The 16,528-nt window shown below is 47.8% G+C and overlaps 1 protein-coding gene across 1 annotated transcript in view; it reads left to right on the forward strand.

The window, feature by feature from the left end:
• Window positions 1-380: 380 nt before the first annotated feature.
• kaznb (kazrin, periplakin interacting protein b) overlaps window positions 381-16,528 on the forward strand; it is a 107,682-nt gene continuing 91,534 nt past the window's right edge. The window contains exons 1-2 of the mRNA XM_072715178.1: window positions 381-574; window positions 14,824-14,981. The gene's annotated coding sequence lies outside the window, so the exon portion shown is untranslated. The remainder of the gene's footprint in view (window positions 575-14,823; window positions 14,982-16,528) is intronic.

Here is a 16,528-nt window from a genome sequence, read left to right on the forward strand (position 1 = left end):
ATTTTGTGTTTATAATATAAAATATACAGAAATATCCGTAGGCTACTTCATAAAAATGGATGGCTTGAGGATGAAGGGGCAGAAATGTGTTTTGCAAACGGTGTGACTTTACGGCATAGTGTGTCTACGCAGGCAAAGTCAACGCAATCAGACTAATCCGTGGGGAATGGTCTCCAGAAACACAGAACCGGGAAAGGAGCCAAACGATACCAGCAGAGATGCGGTGCAGTTATCGGGGAAATACTGCAGCTCCACTCGTAGCCGAGTTTGTCAGCAAGGGTAAATACATAAGCACGCGCCGCCGTGCGTGGGGGCTGCACAGCGCGTGAGAAACCCACTTCTTATGTGCCACGATCACGCACACAGTGTATTCGCGTGACTTTAACGCCCTGCCCGAAGGAGGCTTGAGCAAAGGCACTGACGGCTGAATGTGACCCCCCCCCCCTTCTTGCACTGTGACTGCGTCTGCGGTTCTCACGGTGTCCGCCCACTAGGGTTGGTGCCGACGGACCGAGTCCCGTGGAGACGAGCCGACTTCTTGCCGGACCGGTGTGGATCTGTCACTGTGAGGAAGGTGAGATTTACTTGGCTGTCGGCTTTGCCTGAGGGGCGAACATGCGTTTTTCCAGCACAAAACTGAAACCGCCACAACATTAAAGTCTCGTGTAGTTTTCAACTTTCCCCAAAACCCGCAGACGTGCGGTAATAAGAGCCGCAAAGACGCGTGAACTGCGCGTCAGCTTTAATTTGTGGTTCATTACTTATCATTACAGTTAACAAGGTCTGTTTGTTTGCACACGGTGACTTTTTCTTCTGAAGTACGGAAATTAATACCGTGTTTGCCGAATGTAAAGTGATTTATTTTTACGATGTAACCATTTTTCAAGGTGTATAAACGCGAACGAACAGCACATATGGCTCCTTAGCTGCTGTTTCTACCTTCTTCCGGCTAGTTTTTTAATCTGGACGTTGCATTTTATCAACGGGCACCGCTGCGCTGTAAATTAACGCAGGAGTGTTTTATATTCCACGGAAAATAGTGCGGTTTGTCATGGTCAGGTTCCTCACCTTTTCTGTGAACGAGGAGAAGTCTCGAATAATGTGATTAGTTATAATTGATTATTTGCATGTCCCGACGTGTGAGTATTTGGTTTAAATCGCATTTATATCAGATAAACCGTTAAAAATATTTTATTCTTCATGTTTATGGGATTTGTCACCGAAGTCTGGCTTGCTGTAGGCTATGCCAAACATTTTAAAATAATATTTAAATGCGGAACTTAAGTTTGGTCCGTCATACTGTCGTTTCGTTTGTCTTTACCCAATGTCAGTAAATTATTTCGTGGTAGTGAGTGATTTCTGAGTATAAGGGAGATCCTCTGTGTACTGAAGCCATCATGTGGACTGGGGCGATCTCCAAAGCCAGCATTCACATGGAGTGTCTTAGGGTTCCCTGTGGTCAGACCACTGCCCTGTGACTTGGTGAGAAAACGGAGAAGCTGCAGATCTCATGAATGGGAAAAACTCCTCTACTTAAATACATTTCTAAACTTCCAGCTATTAACAGAATACATTTCCTGGTAGGGGTCACGGTAATTCCCAAACCTTTTAAGAATATATTAACAAAAAGTACCCCTTTCTCCCTTTGTTCTTTTGGTACATCATTCTGTATGCACTGTGATTTATCACTGGATTCCACTGCTGATGTCTTTGCTTTCTTAACCTTGACCTGCGAGAAACCGGCCCGTGCGCCATGATCAAAGCGAGGTGTAGGGAGAGGCGGGCCGCTGAATCGTGTTACCGAAACACGAGAGATTGCAAGTCATGGGTGCGTCAATATTAAAGTCAAGGTGAATTCCCATCTTCACCCAGGGACCCTCTAACGCAGACCATAAATTTGATTGGTCTCTGCTGTTTATCGACTCCTGGTTTCCCTGTGTTTTAAGCGAACTGCCCTCGTGGGGCTCCAGTCTAATGTGTATTCCATTGGTGCAGGAAAGATTGGTCCACCTACAGCCAGAAAACCGACTTCTGGAAATGACTGAATGTGCCCCCCCCATGCCAAATCATTTTATGTACAGAGATAAATGGGGCTATTTTGTGTCCCTTGGGTTAAACTATTGAAGGAAATCCCAGAGGGAACTTTCCATCTCTGCCAGGTTAGAAGTGAGAAGCTCTTTTGTCTGTTGGTGAGTCACTGTCAGAATGAACCTTACACCTGTTTCTGTCAGAGTTAATCTTACACAGTGCGAAATTATGGGGAATAATTTGGGCTTCCGCTGTTTGCAGCCGAGAGGTGGATAGTTCAGTTTCCATAAAGTAAAACTCCAGACCAAGATTTTGTTTCAACCAACCAGTTGACTACTGTGTGATTGTGACTCTTGACACTCAACTGGTTGGTTGAAACAAAATCTTGGTCTGGAGTTTTACTTTATGGAACCTGAAATATCTGCAAACAGCAGAAGCCCAAATTATTCCCCATAATTTTAAAATATTTTATTCTTCATGTTTATGGGATTTGTCACCGAAGTTTGTCTTGCTGTGGGCTCTTGTTTTACTCTCTGGACCTGAACTGTCCACCTCTGGTGAAGCCGTAATATGCTTGTGCAGGGAAATCAAAACACTGCAGAAATTTCACACTGACATAAAGCCAGTTAGGTTAGTTTCCAGTGACACTGCCTGGAGAGGCCTGAGGTACGAGACACAATCAAGGCAAATGTCTAATATTATTGCACAGAATCCACCATTTTGTGCTATCGGTTTGTGTGAATTCCCTCTGAGTTAAAAACTCCATAAGAATGCTCTCAAAACTGACTCAAGTCCTTTCTTGGTCCATTTCAAAACCATGGGGCTGATTGCATGTTTTACTTTCTAATAGTTCAGGTGATTTTTTTTAAACCAGTGAACACACAATGTAGGAACTAAGTTCAGGATGAATGTTGTGATTTGCTGATTTTCTTCCTTTGTTCCCCATAATTCCGCAGCCTGACAGCCACAATGGTATTTTGAGGGCCTGGCTTAGTCACATGGTCAGAAGGTCATTTGCTGTCAGGTGTTGTAACTGTGGCAACACAATTCAGCATCGAGAAGCTAGGGATGCCGCAAAGCAGAGGCTGCTGGTTGAGATGCAGCAATGTGGAGGCAGCGGAGTGGGTGGGGCCAGTGCATTGGCCACAGAGGAGGCGGGGTCAAAGTGGTGGCAGCAGAGTGGGTGGAGCCAGTGCAGGGGCCACAGAGGAGGCGGGGTCAAAGTGGTGGCAGCAGAGTGGGTGGAGCCAATGAAGGGGCCACAGAGGAGGCGGGGTCAAAGTGGTGGCAGCAGAGTGGGTGGAGCCAGTGCAGGGGCCACAGAGGAGGCGGGATCAAAGTGGTGGCAGCAGAGAGACACGCTACTCAAGTCTAAAGTTTACATAACTCAAAAGATTACCAGACAGCTTGTTAAAACCTTACCCATAATTCTGAAGGCTGGAATTTACTGAATCTGTTCAGAATTGCCACTGTGGTGAGTCTGACTCTGCATGTTTGTTAATATAAATTTGTGAGACTCCTGACACAGGTTGTGTAAAGAAGCAGAAATTGTTTCTTAGTTTTTAGCAGCCCTCACATTCTGAAAAAGTCTTATCAGATTTCTCGTTTGTGTTCTTTCAGGTGTTTAACATCTCATCATCGCCTTTTATCTGACTCACAGAGTACCTGACATGGTAACCAGCTATCGGCAGTGTGGAATGTTTACACATTTAATTGTAATTTATCGCAGTCGCTGGTGCGTGTGCTTCGCTCCATGGCAGTATAATGGATATCAATGAGGGGTTCTGTGCTTGGCCGTGCGGCACTTAGGTAACCCTGCAACCTGGGCTGGTTCAGTTCCTTTAAGTTGCTCCTGGGCTGGATCTGGTCTTCTAAGTGTGGCCCCATTCCATTCCTGTTGGTCTGAGTTCTCCAGTGCTGATTCGGCTCACTTTACTTTTTAGTTCATTATGTTCCTTTATGACTCTTTTTATTATGTTCTGTTTCACTTCATTGTGTGCGGTCTTTGTGGTTCGCAGTTCAAGCTGACAGAGCATGCACCAAAAGTCAGAAGTGGAATCCAGTAAACTGTGCTGGAGAAATTGGGGGTGGGGGGGGGGGGTCACTTGAGTTTGCAAAAGTCAGAGGAAGCCTGCGGTGACACATTCTGGGCAGCACTGAAAGCTGGCTTGTTTTACACTTTACTGGATCCGGGATTCTTTTCGTTCCAAGAATGTTTCCTGGGCAAGTCTGTGTCACTCTGCTGCGTATCCATGAGCAGCAGGACATCACTTATCTGGCAGACGAGCCTTTGGTTTCTCAGTCGCCGTGGTTGCAGTCCTATGTCTCTTAATATCACCCCCCCTAACCGCTACCCTCCATATGGCGTTAATGTTTCTTCTGTTATGGTGGTCTTTGTGTCTTGAGGGTGGGGTTGCAATGGGGTGGAAAATTTCCAGAAACTTTCCATTCCATGGGAAGTTAAGCTTGGGAATTTTAGAAATACTCTAAGTTGGAAACTTTCCATGGGAGTTAATGGGAAAATTCCCAAAATTTCGCAGCCCTACTTGGGGGTCATTATAAGCAATAACTGAATATCTGATGGCTGTTTTTTTCCCTTCACTGCTGAAAGTCCATTAAATCAACTGTTCATGTTTTTCGGCTGGTGCGCCCTTCATTTCTCTTTTACTGTCCCTTCTTCCTCTTCCTCTATAGTCTCTCCCTGTCTTGCTCTTTTGCAGCTGGGCTCTGAGAGGTGCTTAATTGAAACCCCTGTCTCCTGTCTAAATCCCTTGGCACATTCCCTTGCACGCCCCTAACTCAGGCCCTTATTGTTTGACGCGCCTCTGAAACATCTTGAACAGTCTCTGAAGCAGCTGGTGGACCATGTGGCTCTGCTGGTTTGGCTGCAACTTTAACCTCAGTACTAGGCTTTGACTTTGAGTCTGTTTGGCAGAGTGTGGACTTCCATCGTGCAGTGTTTTCTTCTGAGTGCGTTTTTTCCTATAGTTCTTTAAATTTGATGTGTAATGATGTTGCTGTGTGGAGTCACACTGCAGGTGGAGGTCAAGCCTGCCCTACCTGGGCAGAGCCCTGACCAGGGGCTGTGGGCCAAACCTGCCGCCGTCCTCTGAAGTCCCAAGGGCTGGGAAGCGGAGAGCGCGCGTCCCAGGGGCGGGAAATAATCTGAGCGCTGTCGCCATGGTGATTGGTGTGATGTGTGCCGCATAACTTTATTTTACGGGTCTGGGAGATTGAGCTGGGTTTTCAGGGTGAGGGTGTGAGTGTATATATGGGGGGGTGGGTTCTCCTTCATTTTCATTTTAATTAACTCCCCAATTGAAATATTGGAATTGGCAGTGTAGAAAAAGGAATACGACCGTCCTGTGAAGCTCATTAGTTTTATCTCCGCGTTGCGGACGGGTAGCTGCAGTCCTGGTGTCTCTCCGTGCGAGGAGTCTGATCTAATGATTTGAGTAATTGGTGAAGCCTCCACCACTGGTGGCAGGTGGGGGGGAGGGTCCCCCAGTGCTTTAAGGCCACATTGTAGGAACACAAACACGGATCCTGTGATCCCGATAACGTGTTATCCCGCTTTAGGCAGGATGTCGATTTGACGGCAGCGTCTGTGTGACCCTCGCTGCTCAAGCCACGCCTCCGTTTCAGCCGCAGTTCTGTGGCTGTGACTTTAAACATGTGCCTGGGCCCATCCATCTGTGAGGAAACACGGCTGTGTGTGTGTGCGTGCCGTGTGCGTATCAGTCGATGTGTGCGCGGTGGGCTGAAGGGGTGGTAGGAAGGTCAAAGGCTCTTGACAACAGCACAGACAGCTGCTTGACCTGGAAGGCGAGGAAACACAGTGATTCAGGGCAAACCCTGCATGGTGAGACAGCCTCGGAGCTTGGGTGTGTGGCTTGAGAGAGCTGACACCCATAAAATCAGCAGTATTCACTTAGCCTGCTCATTAGGAATTCCTGCGCTGCGGCTTTTCTTCTTAAATTCCTTTCTGTTAGTGTGTAACATTGTTGAGCTCCGGCTGGGGTGAGGAATGCACTTTTGCACCACTGTACATTTCCACTCAATCACTCAGCTTAACACACCTGTCGATGACGGTAATGCTAACAGTCTTACAGACACATGAGGATGTGACCCCCAACACCAGTGTTTTTAGATTATGTCATTTGGGCTGTTCTGCTGAACAGAAATGTTTGGGGCTTTTCCAGGAGGGCAGTGAGTGCCAGAGGGATTCCAGAGTCTTCCACTGAATCCCATGACGGTGAAACTGGAAATTATTAATCTTGAGGCCCCTCATCAGGAATGTTACGGGTTGGGTTACAGTCTGAGTTTCGGAGAGGAGCTGGGTTTGGCTTGCTGGTGGCTCTCTGGCGCTGTAGTAAAATGCCTGTACCCGATCAGTCTCGCTGTTCGCCTGTGTTCAGATCTGTTATAAGCCCCCCAGGTCATATTATCGTCACCCCTGTCCATGATTTATGGGTTACGTCGGTACTGGGTGATGATGGCTGAGTTGCTCCACGAAACTTTAAGAAGTTTGCATTGTGTTGTAGTACCATTTAAAACTCAGAATGTTAACCGCTCTCACTCCTGGCTTAATAATCCATGGATTTTTATGCTTAAGAGTTTATCAGACCACTTTTTTTTTTCTGACAGACCGATCCATTTGTGTCAGGGAGAGTGACAAGCAAAGCAGACTTTGCCTTTCTGGATTTAAATCGCAAATGAGCAAGAGTGTGTGTGTGTGTGTGTGTGTGTGCGTGCTGCCCCTGTGCATTCTCTTAGTCAGTGGCTGTGAGTTGCTCCTGGTGTGTGCCTCCCCCCCCCCCCGCTCTCTACACCCTGCGGACCTGCATTAGACCCCAGGTCACGGCGGCCCTGTAAGCGGGCTAAGCGGCGGTTTGAGTGAATGGGCTTGTGTCCATGTGCCACCCCAGCTAATCCAGATGAGGTCTTACTGAATTTAAATGAAATGTCCGTAGCTGTACTAGCCGTCGTGGGGCCGGAAGCGAGTCGGAAAACCAGCAGGCGAGTTTTTCGGTTCATTCTGAAATCAGTTTGGATGCCTTCCTGCAACCCACAGGACCGGATGTTTCCGAGCGAGTGTGCAGCATTCGAGGGGCATAGCACGACTGGTCTGTGGCCTGGTGTAATGAACCCTTCCCGGGCCCCGGCCTCGGTCTTTCGGCCCCTCTGAGGACGTTTCCGGACTGTGTTCCGCGTCAGGCAGCACAGACCCTGATCCGGATGAGAACCACATGTCTGACCTGGGCCGTGGGGAATTCCCCCACAGCCTGGGAAAAACGCAGCAGACGGCTCAGCATGGTGAGCCCATGGGGGGGCGGGGGGTGGGGGTGGTGTTGTTTGTTTTGGAAACGTCGAGAGAGTCCGACTGTTGCAAATTCCTGCCCTTGCCTCTCGCTTTCTCCCATGGAAACACAATCACAAAAGCCGGCTCCGAGAATCCCCCCTCCCTCCAAGACCTTCCTGGAATGCTCCCCCCACCCAGCCGCAGCCTCCAGTAGATCCTATGGCTTGTGAAGTGCGTCGACTCGCTGTGTCCGTCGTCTTTGCTGGTTAACGAGACGGCGCTGATCGCCATAGCGACCCCGGAATGTGGCCCTTTGCTCCAGCTGGGTGGCCCCTAGGCTGACATCACACAGCTCATATACTGCAGGTGTTCAAAACACTCCTGTTACTCCCATGTCTCAGGTTTTTTCACTCCTATTTGCTTTTCTTTTTTCCCTTTTTGTAAAGATATCCAGTACTAAAATGTTTAAATGATCCTCTGAGAATCGTATTTGCTTTCTCGTCGTTATGAGAGCAGGTCATTTTCTCCGCAGCCAGTCTCCTGGAGGCTCATTGGCTCTGCTGACCCGGTGGTGGCCAATGAGGAGCTGTTGTGTGTTTTTGAACTGGCTTGTTACCTGGATCCCAAAGCGGCCCCACTGAGGCGTGTCTCTGAATGCTTTGCGGCGTTAGCATCGCAGTGGCGTTTCTGGTCGCTATCTCAAGGCATTTCCTGTTCTGCTGTTCTTGCACTATGGATGGCGTGGCTCACTGCTATGCTGTCGGTGCAGTCTATTGCCTCATTTGTAATTTCACATTTTGTTCTGTGAATCCCTGTGTCACAATCTCTTTTTTTCCTTATCGGCCCACCTCCCTGTGCTGAAGCTCTGTCTGCAAAACGTCTGCCTGAAATGCTACACAGTCGACTGCTCACTGACTCCACAACTCTGCCAATATGACTTCCTGCTATTTTTTTTTAAAAATGGGATCAATTCTTCGAGCAGCTTGGACTAGCAGAGTCCAGTGTGGCAGGAACTGAGTGAAGTCGGCAATTCTGTGTTTTTTTTCGCCTTGTTTTGCATTTTGACGAGAGGTGCGGTGCTCCGGGGGTAATTTCGACAAAGTCGGATGGGGAGATCGCACCTCTGGAGACTTTCCAAATCCTCCTGCTGCCGGAATCCGGCGAGAGCCGCTCTGTAATCCCCACGTGAGGTTCCATTTGAAGTCCACTACCGCGACTTCCTGTCCAATAAATGTGCTTCTTTCACGTCTTTCCAAACAATCCTGCATGTGGGGAAAAAAAATCCGCTTAATGTACTTACGGCTTTCAAAGTATTAAAAAGACAAAAAAATACACTAACCTCTTATTTTTTTCCCTTTGTAGTTCATTAAATTGGCTTTCCTGTTTTAAGTAATTCCTCTTTTAGCATACTGCTCTTACGAGTGAAGATTTGAAAAAATGTGGATTTATGACAATGGATGTTGCTGAGGGCCAAATACAAATGAAATATTTCTTTCTTATTTTCTAATGAAAGGCGCCTTCAGAAGCTGCCTAATGGTTTCTGTGTAGCTGGGCAGCTTTTTATTTTTGCCACATTTGACGGTGTGTTTTGGACAAACAGCTAGGAGATGCTTTTAATTGTCACAAGTCAGATATGCAGACGGCAGTTTAAGGCATAGACAGAGCGTGTAGCTGGAAGTACAGGGAATCTGCTTCGGGTCTTTGGGTAACTGGGCACAGTCACATTCCAATATTCCACACTCTCTTCATTTAGCGGATCATCGATTTTTTGGCTCTGGGTCCCGGGAAAGACACCTGGAGGCTGTGCTTTGAAATAGGGCTGCAGAATATCACATCGCGATTATATGGAGCAATAATCACCAGGGCTTTAGGTAACAGGCGAAACATTTGTCTGGATGTCAGTGTTTCAGTACTATACGGACGTTTACTTACACCCACGATTTGATAAGCAGATTAGTAGTGCGTCTAAAATATCAATGAGAGGCATATTATAACGACCAAAAGATAGTAATCTGTATAAGTTCTGCGTACCATGTGGCGTGCTCCATTAACCGAATTTAATAAACATAAGGATGCGCCGAATTTATACGGATTACTCCAAGGGAAAGCCTGGATACTGGAGAGGGGACTCTGCCCAGTGGCTGAACCTAGGATTGTGGAGCAACAGTGTGGATTCTGGCCTGGCTGTGGAACAGTACAGTGAAGCAGCACTTCTTCCTAGCACAGCTTTGTCAGGGTTTGTGGGATTATGCTCACCCAGTCTCCCTGTGCTTTGTGGACATTGAGATGGCTTACTGTGGGGGGGGTGTTACAGGAATATGGGGACCCTGTGTGAATGTAGTAAGAATGGCCGTCGCATCATTTGCACAAAATCGGTGTGGCCTGTGTTCAGCCGGTCTGTACTGCCAGCATAGCAAGGCACGGCTGTGCCTGGAATTGCATCTGATATGGGGGCTAAAAGTGATGTTTGCCGATCGCGTTGTGCTTTTGCTTCATTAGATTAGGACCCTCAGCACACACCTGAGTGATTTATTGCCAAGTATGAACCGGCAGGGATGAGAACCAGCACCTCTAAAATCGAGGCCACGCTGCGATCTTGGAAATGAGTGGGTTGTTCCTTTCAGGTGAGCTGAGAGAGTCTGCCTACAGTAAGGTGGTTTAAGTACCGCGGGATCTAGATCGCAATTGAGGGGATGTTGAGAATGATGGGTAGATCAAATATTGGGGTTTTGTGTGCCCTGTGGAGGCCTCTGGTGATAAAGCGTTGCGTTAAGCCAGATGAAGAGGCTCATGGTTAACTGGTCAGTCTACGTCCCTATGCTTACTTATGGTCACGAGCTGTGCGTAATGAACAAAAGACAAGGTCATGATTACAAGTGGCTGCACTGAAGTTTCTGGCTGTTCTCGCCGTCTGTTTGGAGACCCCGGGAGCCAGCTGAGGTCGTTTGGCTTGGCTCCTAAGCAGAGATGGATTGTTCAGGTCCAGAAAGTTTTTTTTTTGGTGATGGTATTATCAAAAGCAATAATGGGGGGGGGGGGGGGTCACTAATTTTGTCACCAAGAATTCAAAATACAAAGGTTTACCCAAAATAATGTAGTGCAGTGTATTACAATATTGTCACCCAAGCCTAGTTGATGGCAGAGGTGGACAAATCCAGGTCCGGAAAGTAAAAATCCAGACCAAGATTTTATTTCAACCTACCAGTTGAGTACTCGGTGACTGTGATTCTTTATACTCAACTGGTTGGTTGAAGCAGAATCATGTTCTGGATTTTTACTTTCTGGACCCGAACTATCTACCCTTGCTCCCAAGGGAGATGTTCTGGGCATGTCCCACAGGGCAGAAGCCCCAGGCCACAGCCAAGACACTTCGGAGAGATTATATCTCCCAGAATCTCTGCAGTGACTGATCCCATAAGCAGCACTGGGGGTTTCCTGCTTAGTCAGTGGAGGGCGCTCATGCCCACTGTAACACTGTGCATATAGCCCTCGGATGAAGCTGCTCTCCAGCACTTCCTCACTTCCAGAGGTGTACCTGGAAGGGGGGGGGGGGGCAGGGTGGCACTAGCCCTATTTTCATTGGCATTGCTGATGTTGATCACATGGAACATATTTTACTATCAATTATCTAAACCAGTGTTCCTCAATCCAATCCTCTGAGACCCTCAGCCAGTGCACGTTTTTGCATGTGAGCTGGGAGGGAGCAAAAACATGAACCAACTGTGGGTCACCAAAGGTTGAGAAATTCATGAACAAGGAATCATAGCCATAGTAATGTAGTTCTTTAAGAATTTTTATTTTGTATCCCCCGGGAAAAAAAGACGTTGCCAATGGCCTTTTATTTTTCCTCTTCAGAAAATAATCTATCCTCTGCTGGTCCCTCCCTCCTCAAATGACAGCCATGTGACCAGTGAAGGGGCGACCCTATGTGACCTCCGCTTTTCAGTGCTCGGTAAAACATTCCTCTTGAAAGCCTTCCCTGTTCAGGAGGCTCTGTCATTGGGATCTGTCGGGTCCCTCTGCTTTTAAAGGCTGTTAAACGGGTGATTATATAACACTTCATGAATCTGTCGTTTTGTCCAGAAGTCCACCCCACCCAACCTGACCTCACACCACCCCACCCAACCTGACCTCACACCACCCCACCCAACCTGACCTCACCCCACCCAACCTGACCTCACACCACCCCACCCAACCTGACCTCACACCACCCAACCTGACCTCACACCACCCAACCTGACCTCACACCTCCCCACCCAACCTGACCTCACACCTCCCCACCCAACCTGACCTCACACCACCCCACCAAACCTGACCTCACACCACCCCACCCAACCTGACCTAACACCACACCACCCAACCTGACCTCACACCACCCAACCTGACCTCACACCACCCAACCTGACCTCACACCTCCCCACCCAACCTGACCTCACACCACCCAACCTGACCTCACACCACCCCACCCAACCTGACCTCACACCTCCCCACCCAACCTGACCTCACACCACCCAACCTGACCTCACACCACCCCACCCAACCTGACCTCACACCACCCAACCTGACCTCACACCTCCCCACCCAACCTGACCTCACACCACCCAACCTGACCTCACACCTCCCCATCCAACCTGACCTCACACTACCCCACATAGCAGTGATGGACTGATACCCGACTGCAAGACCATTTTCGAAAAACAACACTGACAAATGTAAGCCCCCCCTCCCCCACCCCACCCCATAGTAGTAATGGGCTTAGGATAATCTCTGTTTACAGGGGGAGTTGCCCTGGCCAAACTCTAATGCAGAACCGCAGCAGTCATGATCTCCCAGCGCCGGGGGAATGTCAGAACATCAGGGTGGCATGTGGGTCCTGCCAGTGCATGGAGACCCAGGCAGCCTCCACACGGTGCTGCCCTTCATGTCATAAACCTCAGCAGGACGGCCTGCCTGTTGGCACCCTGGATGCAAAGAGACTTAAAGACCTTTTATGTACTCCGTCTGAGTGCCAAAGATAAGCCTCTGGGTCTGATGTAACTTTGCTCTGGCTTTTATTTGGTTAATTGTGCCCTACAAATAAATTAATGTAAATATAAATTGCATAGATTTCTTCTGGAGCATTATTCTTCACACGAAGGAGAATGTTTTTGCAACCATTAACTTAAATGAATATTAATTGCCGTGTGTGTGGTGCTGCCGGAGTGATCTCTTGCAAACTTCATTAGTCAATCTGCAGCGTTTTTGAAATGGCTTCAGCTTATTATTGATTTTTCTCCGTTAATCAGGTGGGACATAATTAGCCGGCGTCTGGTTGAAAGCAGCCGTCTGAAAGTCCTCTGTGGTTTAGCCTGTTTATCTTCCTGCATTCCCTGGTCTGTTAGTTCTTGTTGTCCAGCACATCTTGTATAATTTGACTGAGTTAACAGATATACTAAATAGGTAATATAAAGTTTCAAAATGAGCTGTTTTTTATTCCTGTATTTTTTTGTCTGTTTTGCTGACAGACACTGGGTGACTACATACGTATGTATTTGTGGTTGTGACATGGACTGGGGCCCTATGACTCTGGGATTGGCGTCATCATGAATAATTTTGACCTTCAGTGCTCAGCTGTGACGATCATGAGTCTGCCGGGCGCGTGGGGATTGGTGAGCCGGAGTTATAGCTCACAGAACCCTGCCGACAAAAACTACATTTTACTTAACACCCCCGTTCTTTAATTATTGTCGGAAATGAACAGAAACCCCGCTGGATGCCTGTGATTTTCGCTGTCTGACTGAGTGATGTTATTTACATTTAAAAGACAGGTGCCAGGCTGAAGAGCAGAGCAGTTGCCACTAAATGGCATTCACTGTGTCTGTCCAAAGCCCGGGATTCTGATGACGTGCGGTCGGGTCCACCTGGATGCTGTAACATGCTGTTGGCTCCTTCTGCGGCTGCTGGAAAACAAATAGGGTCTGGTTTTGTAAGCCATTGTGGAACACTAATAGCTGTGTAGGGTATGACGGTGGTATTGCAGGGATAATGGCAGCCTGGACAGGCTCTACTTAGCGTGGCTGTGTGGTGAGATAAGGCCAACCACGGCGACAGTGGTCCTTAGGTCTGCCGTCAAACCATTCAGATATCATTATGCCGCGATATGCACTTATTTTGTCACCATGAATTCAAAATACCATGGTTTACCGAAAATACTGTGGTACAGTGTATTACAGTATTGCCACCCAAGCATAGTTGATGGCAGAGGTGGACAATTCAGGTCTGGAAAATGAAAATCCAGACCAAGATTTTGTTTCAACAAACCAGGTGACTATGACTGTGACTCTTTATACTCAACTGGTTGCTTGAGACAAAATCTTGGTCTGGATTTTTACTCTCTGGATCTGAAACGACCATTTCTGATTGACAGTATTGTTAAATCATGGCAGGCTTATTCTACAGCATATCATTTTGCTGTAATGTCATTTTCATGGACTGGTATTTTTCCTGAGGTAATTCAACATTTGTTGTCAAAGGTACAAAAACAGGGCAACCGTGTCCAGTTCCTGAACCAGCACGCTTCCCGCTGCCTGGCCACATCCCAGTTGTCTTAAAGCCAGTCCCTTCATCATCGTATCTTTGGAGTCGTCTGGCTGGAGTAGTTTACACATGGCGTAAGACCGACCAGAGAGAGATCAGAATTATACTTGAAATTTAAATTCAGCTATATTTAACCCACAGGTTTTGAGGGTGAGCTTGATAATTGGTAAAAGAAGATATTACAGCTCATTTAAATTTCATGATGAAAGGCTTAAGAATTTATTGCTGCAGATCACCTAGTTTACATAATATTTTATTTATCACACATTAATTATGGTTAATGAGGTAGAATGTAAAAACCCTTGTGGTTTTTTTTCCCGTCTGGTCAGTCAGCCGTACAGCCTGCCTGCAGTTGGCCGCCCACTGAAATCTACCCCCTGATCGCAGAATAAATTTCACATCAATGTTGAAGTTAGACATCCCAGAAGAGAATGACAGGAATGGCTGAGAGTGTTTTACTGAAGGGAGTGCAGATGTGGTCTGTGGAGTGTGAGGGATTATACACTCAGCAGATACTTCGTATAAGAACCCTGGTGAATCGGCTTGCAGCTGTAAAGCAATGGATCTAAACCCGAAATAGACTGTATATGTTTAATGTCCACCTGCAGCTTGGGTTTGCCATGGGTCCCTGCAGTGTTGTGACTTTTTTATTTAATATTCCCAAAAACATCCCCCAATCCCCATTCTGTAATCCCAGCACGGTCCCCATTCATCAACCCATTTCCGGTAACCGATTTTCTAGCCGGGGCTGCCGAGAACTGGACCCAAACGCTGGCGGCGCGGAGCGTGATGTAGCCTGCGGCCCAAAGAGACGTCAGTTCCAGCGGATCAGCAGATGGTGGTTTCGGTGCGCCGCTGCCTTGACTGTGACTGGCGGCTGACGTCGCTGTTTTTCTCTCCGCTCTCCAACCTTACAGCGGTGCAGTCCCTCACCAGCCTGAACGACCAGATCTCCCACTTCATGGTGAACAGGCCCCAGGCCCTGGACCATGAGGAACATGCCTTCCTGCCCAACGAGAAGGACACCCTGAAGAAGTCAATGACCTTGATGAGGCACCTGCTGGTAGACGCCCAGGTAAACACAGCTGTCCGCTTGTTTGGTGTTCTTCTGTTGTTAAGTCATCTGTAAGAACCCTCATCGTATTTATCACTTGCTTTTGATTAAACCCAGAAATAAACCAGTCTCTTCTGGTTACCTCCACTGGTTACCACCCTGTACTGAGAGGAAACTAAACCAAACACAGGAAAGAGCACAGAAAACTCTCCACACACAAGCAGCCCAAACACTGGGGAACGTGTTTACCGTGCTGCTCCGGCGCAAAAAACTGCCCAGTTCCAATGGTTCCCTTTGCCTGGCTCCTTAACGACCCCCAGAAGACCTCAAAGCTACGACCAGTATGCATCTCCATGACTTCTGTTCATCATCCACAATTAATTTAGGGAGTCCCTCTCTCCGAGAGGTGTAGTGGGGGGTACAGGGGGTCAGGTGGTGTCACAGGAGCGAATCTGCCCCCCCACCACGTGCCTCTCCCTAGGGGGATCTCCGCTCCGGACTTCCTGAACCACGCCGGTAAAATTCAGTCAGTCGAGTTGACTTGCTGTTAAATGTCAACATTTGAATAATTGAATGTCTCCTCATTCAAAGCCGTGAATAAATAATTTAATGAGCCTGGGATCTCCAGAGCTCTCCATTTTTAAAATGAATTGTTCAAAATCATTACCCCAAGGCCTCTGCTGTGACAACACGGGCCAATGTGATATGCTCGTTAAGTGGCTAAGAAAGGGGCTAAATTACAAGGAGAGACACAATGGCCTGCATTAACCAGTGATGCATTTACACTCACAAATTCCATCGCTGTGTTTTTGCCCAGAATGCTGCTTTTGCTGTCGGGCCCAAGTTCTGATTCTGAATTCTTAAACACACGCGCGATTCCTCAAGGGTGAACAGAAGCTGAGAGCTTTTTCTCCGACGAAGTGGCTTTTTGTGACCTTTTTCCGGAAGGTTTCCTCTTGTACTTAACAATCTCATCTCCATGTCAGGAGGGACAGTGCACATCTAAGTGTAAAGGAAGAGGTAGTCTTGAGTCAGTGAACCGAAGACATGCTCTTCCGCTCTTGGTAGTTCTTCGTCTGATTGATTTACCTGCTCAGTTGTGTTTGTCCCGCCCTGGGCCTGTCCACCTCGCGTCTGCGTATGACGACCGTCTCCCGAGACACCAAGCTTGAATGGATCAGAACATCACATTGCAAGGTTAGCGTGACGGATTTAAATTGAAGATCATTCTGTGAAGACCCCTCCTTGTCTGCTGGCATGTCAACAGTGACAGAGACGAGCTTTGCAGCTCCTTCGAGGTGTGAATAGACGTGATGATATGATGGGATGGGAGCTTCAGGACCTGCATGATGTCTCTGTGGGCTTTGGGGACAAAGGGTCAGGGCCGTTTGATGGTAAGGCATAGGGCCGTTTGATGGTAAGGCATAGGGTCGTTTGATGGTAAGGCATAGGGCCGTTTCATGGTAAGGCATAGGGTCGTTTGATGGTAAGGCATAGGGTCGTTTGATGGTAAGGCATAGGGCCGTTTGATGGTAAGGCATAGGGCCGTTTGATGGTAAGGCATAGGG

Source organism: Paramormyrops kingsleyae, chromosome 8 (assembly GCF_048594095.1).
Source record: "Paramormyrops kingsleyae isolate MSU_618 chromosome 8, PKINGS_0.4, whole genome shotgun sequence".
Classification (NCBI taxonomy): domain Eukaryota; kingdom Metazoa; phylum Chordata; class Actinopteri; order Osteoglossiformes; family Mormyridae; genus Paramormyrops; species Paramormyrops kingsleyae.